Source organism: Lithobates pipiens, unplaced genomic scaffold (genome assembly GCF_037356315.1).
Source record: "Lithobates pipiens isolate NorthernLeopardFrog02 unplaced genomic scaffold, aLitPip1_a1.2 Scaffold_18, whole genome shotgun sequence".
Lineage (NCBI taxonomy): Eukaryota > Metazoa > Chordata > Amphibia > Anura > Ranidae > Lithobates > Lithobates pipiens.
In genome coordinates this window covers 72,742,062-72,755,111 of record NW_027507758.1, presented here as the reverse complement: position 1 = coordinate 72,755,111, position 13,050 = coordinate 72,742,062, and positions in this window count along the sequence as shown.

Sequence of the window (13,050 nt, the reverse complement as noted above, 5' to 3'; positions counted from 1 at the left end):
ATAAAGTCTGAATGCTGATGAGGATCCCTCAACCTTGTATTTTTTGAAGGCCTTCTCCTTTGCTTTTATATGCATTTTTACATTGGAGTTAAGCCATCCAGGATTTTTGTTCGCTCTTTTAAATGTATTACCCAATGGGATGCATTTGCTAATGCCCTTATTTAATATGTTCTTAAAGCAAATCCATCTCTCCTCTGCATTCTTTGTTCCTAAGATTTTATCGCAATTTATGCCTTCTAGTAAGATTCGTAGTTTAGGCAAGTTGGCTCTTTTGAAATTCATTGTCTTTGTATTCCCCTTATGTTTCCTATTTGTGTGATTTATACAGAAGCCAATTGACTTGTGGTCGCTGTTACCTAAATTGCCCCATATTTCCACATCCGTCTGTAGGTCTGTATTGTTGGTAATCAGTAGATCCAGTAACGCTTTATTTCTAGTTGATGCATCTACCATCTGACCCATAAAATTGTCCTGCAAGACATTTAGGAACTGGCGAGCCTTAGATGAATGCGCGGTTCCTTCTGCCCAGTCTATGTCTAGATAATTAAAATCCCCCATTATGATAACACTTCCCATCCTTGCTGCTAATCCAAATTGAGATAGCAGATCAGTCTCCCCTTCCTCCCTCAGGTTTGGAGGCCTATAGCATACTCCCAGTATTATTTTCCCCTTAGCTTCGTCCATCTGGAGCTCTATCCATAAGGATTCCACCTCCTTCCTAGCACCCTTAGTGATGTCATCTCTCACATTCACTTGCACATTATTCTTGATATATAGGCATACCCCTCCCACTTTTTTACCCTCTCTATCCTTGTGATAAAGGGTATACCCTTGAATGTTTGCCACTATTTGAATAGGAACTTTGTGTTTTTATTTCATGTTTGGGCACTTTTGCAAAGCTCAGGTTATTCCTTCCTAGCTGCGAAGGATTGTGTCCCACTTGTGTATCATTTGTGCAGTGCCTGAATATTTAGTTTGTTACTGATAGGCAGCACTGATAAGTGGCACTGATGATGAGGCACCAGTGGCCACTGATTGGCAGCATTGATTGTCACTGATAGGTGGCACTGGTGGGCATTAATAGGTGTCACTGCACCGTTAGGTGGTACCGGTGGGCACTGCATAGCAGCAGTGACTCTCCCTGTCCGGGAACAATGTTCATCTGACAGAAGACGGTGATGGGCTTGTTTAATTTTCCTCACGCTATCAGCATGAGGGAAAAAAAGCAGATTACCAATCTTCTGTTTACATCACGTGATCAGCTGTCATTGGCTGACAACTGATCACAGAGCACACCATGCACACCCTGCAGGGGGTGCACAAACAGCGCATGCTCTGGAGGACATACATGGACACCCTCTCTGCAATTAGGGCCCACACTGTAGCCGTCTTTCGGTTATAGCCTGGGCAAGAGCTGTTTAATCAATAGTCAAGGTCAAACACACTTTTGCCTCTTTAAGGCTATACTCCAACTGGCTCCTGGCTCCCAGTAACAATCACAGGCACCGACACATTGTAGGAATATGACTGACGGCTGTAATAAAAAAAAATTATACTTCCAATTTTCTGTATGTGGGAGACAACATGGAACCTGCAGTGGATGTCTTTGGAAACACTTTTACTACATCAATAGCCAGTGTCCCCAGATTACCAGATGACCTTCAAAAAGAAGATAGATTGGTGCATTACAGCATTGCTTGGAGGAAAAGCTGATTGTACTTTCTGCATGCATCTAAGTTTTCGACCAGAACGTACCTTTGAAAGTGAACTGCTTAGGGGGCTTCTCCAAAAAGAAATGTACCCAGCACTAACTGTATGTTAAAATATGCTGTATTTCTGCCCAAAGGTGCTATGAAAAGCTCCTGGATCTAATTTAATTTAATTCAAGAGGACCTTTTTTTGTTAGCTTCCCATCCCCCATGAAAAATTGCTATAACAATTGTTTCAAATTTTAGCTATAGTCAGAACCTGTTTTAGTTTTGAATAGAGAAGAAAAAGATTAGAACCTTTCATAGGGTTTTATTTCTGTCTGTGAGGTTAACTTTCTTTGTTTTTTCTTGTCACCACTATCACTGAACAGAAATATCAAGGGGCATGTGTTATAGGGACAGCTGTCTTTTTCTCACCTTGTAGAGATTTCCTCTAACTTCTTGTTTTGTCTCAAAGAAGGGAGATCTCCATATTGGGAATTCCTACTGCAACTCTTCTTTCTGACCCTTCAACCTGGGTGCCATGAAGTAAGCATAGTCCAGTGGTCTCCAAACTGCAGCTGGAGGGGCCAGATGCAGCCCTTTTTTTGCCTCGTTTTGGCCCTTGGGACACAAATCCACCAACTGATACCAATGATGAGGTACCATTCCTACCACTGGCACTATTAATGGGGAACTTTTCCTCCCACTGACATCATGGATGGAGCACTATTCCTCCCACTGACACTATCAATGGGGCACTATTCCTCCCCTTGATACCAATCATGGGGAACTATTCCTGCCATTGATGCCAACCATGGGCACTTTTCCTCCCATTGATATCAACCATGGGACACTATTGCTCCTGCTAAAACCAATGATGGGTCAGTGTTTACTCACACTGATGCCGGGACATTTTCTATTCACACCAGCCACAGTGCAGCCTCCCTAAAGACTGCAGGACAGTAAACTGGCCCTTAGTTTAAAAAGTTTGGAGACCCCTGGCATAGTCTTTATCTGGTACATTTGCTTCACTAGACCAAGAAACCAGTCTTTAAAGAAGATTCCAAATTGAATAACTAAGCTGGAGATGTTAAAACAATGGCAAACAGGTAAACAATAGTAAATGCCACCAGATCTCCTTATTCCTATGTACAAGACCTGACATGCACAGCGCCAGTGGGCTAGCTAAAAGGATCCAGAAAGAAAAAGCTGACTGATGATGCACAAAAAACAGATGGTGACATGAAGTATGAGAAGAAATGTCAGTAGAAGCTCTAGGATGGAGGACAGAAAATTAGACTAGTGAGATTAACGAATGCCAACAATGGGGCACTATTCCTCCCATTGATACCCATGATGAGGCATTATGCCTTCCACTAACACCAATGATGGGGCAATATATTCCTCTCACTGGCACCAATGATGGGACACAATTGCTTCCACTGACACCCGCAAAGATGTACAATTCCTCCTACTTATGACATTTTCTATTCACATTGGCCACAGTCCAGCCACCCTAAAAGACTGAAGGACAGTAAACTGGCCCTTAGTTTTAAAAGTTTGGAACTCCTGGCATAGTCTTTATCTAGCCTCCTGGTAGATTTGCTTCACTTGACCAAGAGACCAGTCTTTTAAGGAGATTCCAAATCTAATTACTAAGCTGGCATTGTTAAAACACTGGCATCAGGTAAACAATAGTAAATGTAACCAGATCTCGTTATTCCTATGCATAAGACCTGACATACATATCGCCAGTGGGATCCTGGACAAATAAGCTGACTAATGATGCACAAAAATCAGATGGTCACATAATCTATGAGAAAGAATGGCAGAAGCTCTAGGATGGAGGACACAAAATGAGACTAGTGAGACTAGCGAGTACCTAAAATGTTATGGATATGTAAATATAACCTAGGTATACCGGTAAGTAAAAAGGACCCAAGGCAAGTTAAGTAAACAGAGCGTTCCAATACTTAAGTCCTTGCAATGTACATTAACTGTTACTTTTAGGGGAATAGGAAGAGAGATCTCTTGCCCAACGGTGACTGCATAGAAATGTGAGTGACTATGAAGCGCTGATACTAGGGAGGCTCTTTAATCCCACTGACACCATTAATTGGCCATTATTTATTTTGCTGACACCAACAATTGGGCACTATTAATTTTGCTGACACCAAAGATTTGGCATTATTCCTTTTACTAATGCCAACTATGGGGCACAATTTCTCCCACTGACAGTAACAATCGGGCACTATTCCTTCCATTGACACCCATGATGAGGCATTATGCCTTTCACTGACACCAATGATGGGGCAATATATTCCTCTCACTGGCACCAATGATGGGACACAATTGCTTCCACTGACACCCGCAAAGATGTACAATTCCTCCTACTTACACCAATGATGGGGCATTTTATATTCCCACTGATCCCAGTATAGAATTAATAAAACTGGCCAAAGTCGGGCTCCTCAACAGTCTGAACAACAGTGAACTCTCCCTTTGTATTTAAAGTGGTTGTAAAGGCAGAGTTTTTTTTATCTTAATGCACTTTGCTAAAGTCCATTTTCACAGAGTTTCACAGCTGCTCTCTAGGGATTGTATAGAGGGTGCCATAAGGAGATCTATGTACACATCATTTTAGATGGAATAGCAAAAGTGCTAGCAAGGGTCACTTTAAAGGATGAACTGATTTAATGCACTTCCTCAGCTTGGCTTTAGTGAACCTTAAATTGAAACAAATGCTTTGCTTTTCATTCTTCTTCATTAGTTGTTAAGATTATCTTAAAATCATCTTGAATATCCGATTATCGCTACAAGCATTCTTGATACTAGATCATTTAATACACTTTCTATTCCTCCCCGAGCTGTTCTGAGTGCTATGAAATCCAATTTGAAGTCAGTTTACAGTACAGCTTTGGAGAATGGACTGGGAATAGCTTTGCATGTTTGGGGAGAAAGCTGCATATTAACAAAAAGTTTATCACTCAACTTGACAGAGTGGTGTAGCTGATGTACCGCAGCCAAGGCAAACGTTATGCAAACGTTCTTGGAAAGCTTGGGAGTTTCTTCCAAAGTTCACATCAATACACATGAAGTTTTATAAGGCTCCACATGGTTCTAAGTCCCCCATCAGTACTTAAAAAATACTGCAATTGTGCATGTGTGTGTGTGTTTTTTTTTTCTTTTGCAGAATGTTCATGTATCAAAGTTAAAGTGATGTTGTACTGGTAATTTTTCAAAAGTAAATATTAAGAGATTACATTTTAGCAATCTTTGTACATGATTCTGGCAAGATTCTGCAAAAAATGCATAATTTAGTATAATAAATATTGCATGTTGTATGCCCATACCATATTATGATATGGAAGATATACAAGACAATATAGAACCACTAAAATTAATTTTGACTTGCTTGTTTTTTTTTTGGTAGGCTGTTTTTAAGAGTGAGGCTTTTTATATGGCTGTTTGATGCCCCCAGCATACTCCCCTTGGAGCTGGTCAAGAGTGACTTTCCTCCCCGCCCCTCTCTTTTCCTCCATGGTGGATCAGACAGCTCGCTCCTCCCATGCTTTGGTCATGGTATGTCTCAAAGTAGGAGCCCCCCACGGCTGAATAGCATCATAGCTGCTAAATGGGAGATAGTTGCTTGACATTGTCAACCTGAAACAGGGAGTTCTGTTACTGGTAGGATCTCCAGGTAAGAAACCCTAATAGATTAACAAAAATTGCTGGATTTACTAAAATTGTAAATGATCCAATAGATCACTGCAACAAAACCAAGAATGTTGATACCTGTTATCTGCATATTGCTCAGAGATGGGCTATACATTTTTGGGGTACCCAATTAGGAGTGTTTCCAGGATGTTGGGTTGTCTATAGGTGAAGACAGCAAGATAAATTGGGACATTATACCTGTGGTAGGACCGAATCTCTTGGCCAGGACATCATATTGAGCATGACATTCAGGAAACTTGCATGTTCAGGAGGAGAGGTCAGCAAGAGTTTAGGTTGAGGTAAAGCCTACCTATAGTATAAAAAAAAAAAAAAAAACTCAGCTCAAGGGAAGTCACTATCAGAGTGATGTGTCCCTTGTGCTGTTGGCTCATGGTTTTGTCTAAATCTTGCGCCTTCAAACCCCCCTACCCCCATCTTAATTGTAATAATCTTCCTGTCCTCTATTCATAGAGCACTTTTTTTATCCATAGAAGCTATAGAATGGCTTCTATGAATGGAGATGGATAGAAAAGGCCGGGCTTAATCGGACACGCTTGATGAGAGTCTGTCACAGCTTCCTCTAACTCTATTGACCCCTGCTGCACCAGGATATTACAGCAGCGGGGGTAGAGGGGATTGGAGGAGGAAGATATCTACTAAACCAGGAACATAATGGACATATCATATCCATGGTAATTAATGTCCCTTGAGCTGTTTTTTTTTTTTTTTTTTTTTTTTTTACATTAAACCTAGCCTTTGATGTATGTCAATCCTAACAATAAATGTCTCCTATTTTCTCTCTTTTAGTCTGTTAAATAAACAATTGAAAGTGTTTTTCTATATCTGTTCAATAAGTGCAAAAATATACTCATTGGTCCTGCCAGTTATCTTATGAGTATGAATATTTCTGTGGACTACAGAACACCTTACTGCTGTGTTGTGTTATGGTGACAAGAAGAGGAGGAGGTGATCTATAATCCTAATTTCTTGTCCTAGGGTGACTACAATGCTCTTCCTTTATAGTGATTGAGGATTCCCAGCCTAAAAAAGGAAAAAACAAATGCAGCTTCCACATTTAAAGACTGGTAAGCTGTAATATATTACATTTTTGTTCTTGAGATACGCTTTGACCTTTAAACACACCAATACAACCTTTACCTTCCATCCCAACCATCCCAGTGTAGAGCTGGTCATACATGGTTGGAAATTCAGCCAGTTCAGCAGGGAACTGTTGTTGAATTGAAGTCGATCTACCATTCGACTTCCGTTTATTGTCCTGTCAGTATTTTCTTGCTCAGCCAATGTTGCGGGCTATAGACTTCAGCACTGATCCGTCAAAATACATTGACACAGTGGAGAGGATTCCCACATCCACATCGAGTCAGGTCAGTCTCTTTCCTCGAACCCACTAGCTAAAGGAATAAAAAGCTAGCCCAACCTAATTCGGTTTGTTATGTGGACACCTTGAGGCCAGCTGTATTGTAGTTGTCTGCTGTTATGATCATTGTCTATAATCACTCTCTAATTGGACTCATATGCCTCCCTTTGCAAAGCAGCGTAAATAAACTGACAGCCCAACAACGAAAATGTAATAGTGCTGTTTTTAAAAGGGTCCTTGCCAAACAATTCCATAATTTCTTTTTTCATAACAACATTATTTACAAGAGCGATGTTCTTCTGACCATTTGCTTTGATACGAGTCAGTAGGCCCGCCTTGGTAGAGGACGTGATTGTTTACGGACATGTACATTAGAAGGCTTTTATAAATAAAAGTTCATGTTTTGTTTGTTGAGCTTAGATTCCAGATTTCTTCCACTTCAAATTGTTTGTGTTTATGACAATGTAGATTATTATTTCCAGCGGAACCGGCCGTCGTCATAGTGATGATGAACCTGCTACTATTACGATCGCTAAACACAGCTGCTTGGAGTGTATCTGATGCGCAAGTGAAATTCCAGTGGGAGAAGGAGAGACTTCTAAAGCACTTGTTTCAAAAAGCGCACATGTTTTTTTATTTTTTTTTATTTTGAAGTCTATTGTTATGAGTGGAAATTACTGTACGTTAATATGAGTTCCACCAGAGATGCATAATTTTTACCGTATGTTCCCCCATTTACTGAAAGTTTTTATTGGCAAATGCAGTTGAATTGTCATCAAATACTGTGAAGAGCAATATAAACAAAGAAAGGCCATTGTCAGCCTTGTAAAAACAATTTAGTGAGAACGTTACTATTTAATCTGTTTATAAATTATAAAATCTGGGATTGAAAGTAAAATTTCTGAGTTTACAGATGATACAGAAAGCTTTGTAGTAGAATAGTTTCTTTACAGTATATGAAAACCCAATTTTTGTGTAGCAGGACTAACATGGCTGTTTTTTAAACCATAACCACCTGGATCCAAGGGTAGTAATCATGTCTTGACAACATATCTTGAGCATGGGACCCCCAGGGAAGCTAGCATCTTCTCCCTTGCATGTGGGGATACCTGCAAGGATGACCAGTCCTGGATAGCTGCTACCTGTTAACAATCCTCTGCACATCGGCTTCTAGCTTTACACAATTGTACCACACTCTGCCTCTTTGGCATAAGCTTCATTTCCAGTAGGTGTCCCCATATAGAGGTTATGGGATAGATCAGTCTACACCAAGAAACATTTTCTAACAGTTTGCTGAATCGATAAAAGCAAAGATATTTACATACTTCAACCATCTCTAGAGGTGGCAGCTGACATCTTGCAGTTTCAGATGGTTCACCTAAGGTTTGAGAGATATAAGGCGTGAAAGGAGAGACCGGTTTCCTACAAGAAAGGAATCCAGCAGCCCATGACAAGGATGCTAGTAGTCCCAGAGACTGCATACAGTCCTTAAACTGCTCCTGGCTTCCCCCTAAGGAGAAGCCAAATGAATAAGCCCCAACTGCCTACATTATGATCCTGTCTGGTCCACCCACAGAGAAACATCAGGCAACATTTTCCCAGTGACACACTAACTCTGAGCTTTATATATACAGTATCTCACAAATGTGAGTACACCCCTCACATTTTTGTAAATATTTTATTGTATCTTTTCATGTGACAACACTGAATAAATTATGACAACAACACAAAGCTAGTGTATGTTAGAGACCTTGCGCAACTCCAAATTCCATTTGAATATGCCCCACAGATGCTCAATAGGGTTTAGGTCTGGAGACATGCTTGGCCAGTCCATCACCTTTAACCTCAGCTTCTTTAGCAAGGCAGTGGTCGAGGTGGAGGTGTGTTTGGGGTCATTATCATGTTGGATTACTGGCCTGCGGCCCAGTCTCCGAAGGGAGGGGATCATGCTGTTCTTCAGTATGTGACAGTACATGTTGGCATTCATGGTTCCCTCAATGAACTGTACTTCCCCAGTGCCAGTAGCACTCATGCAGCCCCAGACCATGACACTCCCACCACCATGCTTGACTCTAGGCAAGACACACTTGTCTTTGTACTCCTCACCTGGTTGTCGCCACACATGCTTGACACCATCTGAACCAAATACATTTATCTTGGTCTCATCAAACCATAGGACATGGTTCCAGTAATCCATGTCCTTAGTGTACTTGACTTCAGCAAACCATTTGCGGGTTTTCTTGTGCATCATCTTTAGAACAGGCTTCCTTCTGGGATAACAGCCATGCAGACCAATTTGATGCAGTGTGTGGGTTATGGTCTGAGCACTGACAGGCTGACCCCCCACCCCTTCAACCTCTTCAGCAATGCTGGCAGCACTCATATGTCTATTTCCCAAAAACAATCTCTGGATATGATGCTGAGCATGTTCACTCAATTTCTTTGGTCGACCATGGTGAGGCCTGCGTTCTGAGTGGAACCTGTCCTGTTAAACCGCTGTATGGTCTTGGCCGCCATCCTGCTGCTCAGTTTCAGGGTATTGGCAATCTTCTTATAGCCTAGGCCATCTTTATGTACAGCTATAATTGATAGCGATAACACCAAATTTAACACACCTGCTCCCCATTCACACCTGAGACCTTGTAACACTAACGAGTGTCATGACATGACACCGGGGAGGGAAAATGTCTAATTGGGGCCAATTTGGACATTTTCACTTAGGGGGTACTCACTTTTGCTGCCAATGGTTTAGACATTAATGGCTGTGTGTTGAGTTATTTTTATGGGACAGCAAACTTACCCTGTTACGCAAGCTGTACACTTACTACTTTACATTGTAGCAAAGTGTAATTTCTTCAGTGTTGCCACATGAAAAGACAGAATAAAATATTTATATATTATATTACCAAAAGTCAATGGAGTTATTGCAAACACATTTTCAAAGGCTTTTTTTTCTAGTCATATCAAGAATAATATTATTATGCTTTTTTTTCTATTTGGGCAAGTTACCACAATACCATTATCCCGTAGTTTTTTAAGATCAAAGATACAACTATGTTGGTGTCCCTTGTCAATTTTACATTGTATTTTTTTAAATGGAACTGTCTTCCCCCCAAACTGTCATTTGAAGTAAAACACATAGCCAAGTATTATTCTCCACAATTTTTTTTTATTGTGCATTAAAAAAAGAAAACATATACAATTAGACATGCTATTTGCCAATAGAACTTAACCAAAAAGTGAATTCTATGGTCTGAGCACTGACAGGCTAACTCCCCACCCCATCAACCTCTGCAGCAATGCTGGCAGCACTTTTTTTTCTTCCCAAAGGCAACCTCTGGATATGACACTAAGCACGTGCACACAACTTTTCTGGTCGACCATGGCGAGGCCTGTTCTGAGTGGAACCTGTCCTGTTAAAACGCTGTATGGTCTTGACCACCGTACTGCAGCTCAGTTTCAGGGTCTTGGCAATCTTCTTATAACCTAGGCCATCTTTATGTAGAGCAACAATTCTATTTTTCCGATCCTCAGATAGTTCTTTGCCATGAGGTGCCATGTTAAACTTCCAGTGACCTGTATGAGAGAGTGAGCGTGATAACACCAAATTTAACACACCTGCTCCCCATTCACACCTGAGACCTTGTAACACTAACGGGTCACATGACACCGGGGAGGAAAAATTGCTAATTGGGCCCAATTTGAACATTTTCACTTAGGGGTGTACTCACTTTTGTTACCAGCGGTTTAGACATTACAGGCAGTTCCCGTGTTACAAACAAGATAGGGTCTGTAGGTTTGTTCTCAAGTTGAATTTGTATGTAAGACGGAACAGGTACATTTTTTAAGCACAACTCCAGCCCAAAAAATAATTTTTACACTTTTTTGGATAGCTTTGGGAAGGGTTAACACCCCTGCAACATTTGTTTTGCTGTCTGTGTCCCCGTTCAGAAGATTTCTCCTCACTTTCTGTCCCTATGACCATTGGATTTTGAAAATTTTAGGTTGTTGTGGAAAAAAGGATTGGTGATAAAGCTTCAGTGGAGGTACCTTTTCCCCATGATAACTCTTCAGGAACGAATTTTCCTTCCTAGGGTTAGACTTCCTGTTGTCTCCCTCTGTTTGTAAGTAGGAGTCGTTTGTAAGTTGGATGTTTGTAAACCGGGGATCGCCTGTAATGGCTATGTATTGAGTTATTTTGAGGGAACGGCTAATTTACACTGTTATACAAGCTGTACACTCACTACTTTACATTGTAGCAAAGTGTCATTTCTTCAGTGTTTTCACATGAAAAGATATAATAAAATATTTACACAAATGTGAGGGGTATACTCACTTTTGTGAGATACTGTATATATATATATATATATATATATATATATATATATATATATATATATATATATTGTGGTAGTTCGGAATCTCCAATCCTGGGACCGGGTTTTGGGACCAGCCAGCAGTCTGGCTGGATGATTGCACAGGTGGGTCTTGGGCTTAAAACAAAGCCAACACCATGGTTCTGGGCTCCACCCTCCCGAGGAGTCCAGGCGTGTAAGGGAGAAGAAGTGTGCATGTCTGCACAGGTCGGTCTGTCAGAGTAGACAGAGGGTCCAAGCTTGTGGGCTGAAAGAGAAGCTGTTAAAGAGTGCTGAGGTACTGGGTGTACGGGAACTCTGTTAAAGAGCCAAGAGGGCTGCAGCAGAAGTCTGAGCAGCAGTGCTGCTAAAGAGAGCCAGGTGGCTTGGTATTTTTGGTTCTACATACATTACTGCTGTGGAAAGCTGAAACCCCTGTGTGGGCAACTATTTTGTTATCTGACTTTTCTTTCTTTAATAAAAGTGGGCCTACGAGCCCTTAAACGACATCTGGTGTGGATCCAGCTTACTGGTAAGCTCTACCTTTAAGCTAAAATAACCCCCAAATATTACAAGTGGTGTTCGAATGCGGGCAGAAGACGGTGGAATCCGGGTCCTTGCTCTACAGTAAGTTCAAGTCAGGAACTATTGGCTGTGTGTGGAAGTGCAGCCAGGCAAAAGGCATTGCGTGTTGCAGGTGGTGTACCTGTGAATGAAAAGTCAAATTTTTTTTTTTTTTCTTCTCTTGCTATGAACTGTGTTTGTGTGCATGAGACAGCATAATCAGTGTGTGCAATGTGCAGGTGAGAAAAGCTTGCATGAAGAGAAAAGCAACTTGCTTTAAAAGAGACACTTTCATTTTCCTGGACTGTTTAAAGTTGTTCTGGAGTCTCTAAGTATGGGGCGGTCAAAGCTCTTAAAAGAAGCCAGGTTTGCTGAAATGAGAGACAGAGCTCTGTGGTTGGAGGGGTTGTTACCGCCTGAACGAGCCCCATACATACCTGATCAGAGTTTATCAAGGAGAAAAAGGGCTGGGGTTGTCCCTAGCAACCCTGGTGCAATGAGTGCACAGGTGACTGCTGTTATGGAGAGTCCACCAGCATTTGAATCTGCAGTGGATTGGTGCAAGCGGCATTTAGCAGCACTGGACCAAGCTACAGAGGAAAGGAAGCCAACCCTCAGTGCAAGGGGAAAGCCGCTGGATGTCCATAACTGGAAGAGGGCTGTTGTTGCCCCTGGCAAAGCTGATGCAGTTAAAACAGCTAATGTGAAAAATGTGAATGTGTCACAGCATGAGACGGGATCCAGCAGAGAGAAGCCCATGCTATATGCAAGGAGAGAGGCTGATCAAAGGCTGAGGATGAGAGTGGTTGCCCATAGCAACGCAAAGGAAGCCAATCGGGCTGTCTCTGTACCATGGGCTATGTCTAATAAGGATCGTGGAAAGTGGCTTAAGGAGGAGCCAATTTATCATGTTGGAGAGAGCCAGCAAAGTTCTGCTGGGAGAGTGCGGTCTCCCATGGCAACCGGAGTGAAATTTATGCCTGAAAGGAGCTGCAGTAGAGGTTTGGTTCAGCGTCCCCACAAAGAGGCCTGTGCATTCCGGCCAGCTGGGAATCACCAGGAGAGAATCGCTTTGGGAAAAAATCGTCCAGTACCATGCCTGAAATGTGGCCAGCTGGGGCATGGCATGTTTTCTTGCCCTAGGTTGTGGAATACGGCTGGAGATAATGTTGCTGAGAAAGTTTTGTCTGTAGGCCCAGATTCCGGTGAAAATATGTTTGCAGTCACCCCTAGCAACAAAAAGTTTCCTGTTGTGCCTGCAGGGGGTGCTAAACGGTGGGAGATGCCTGCTGTAGTTTCATCCCATGGCCCCCAGGAGGAGTTGGCCAGTAAAAGTGCAGCAGAG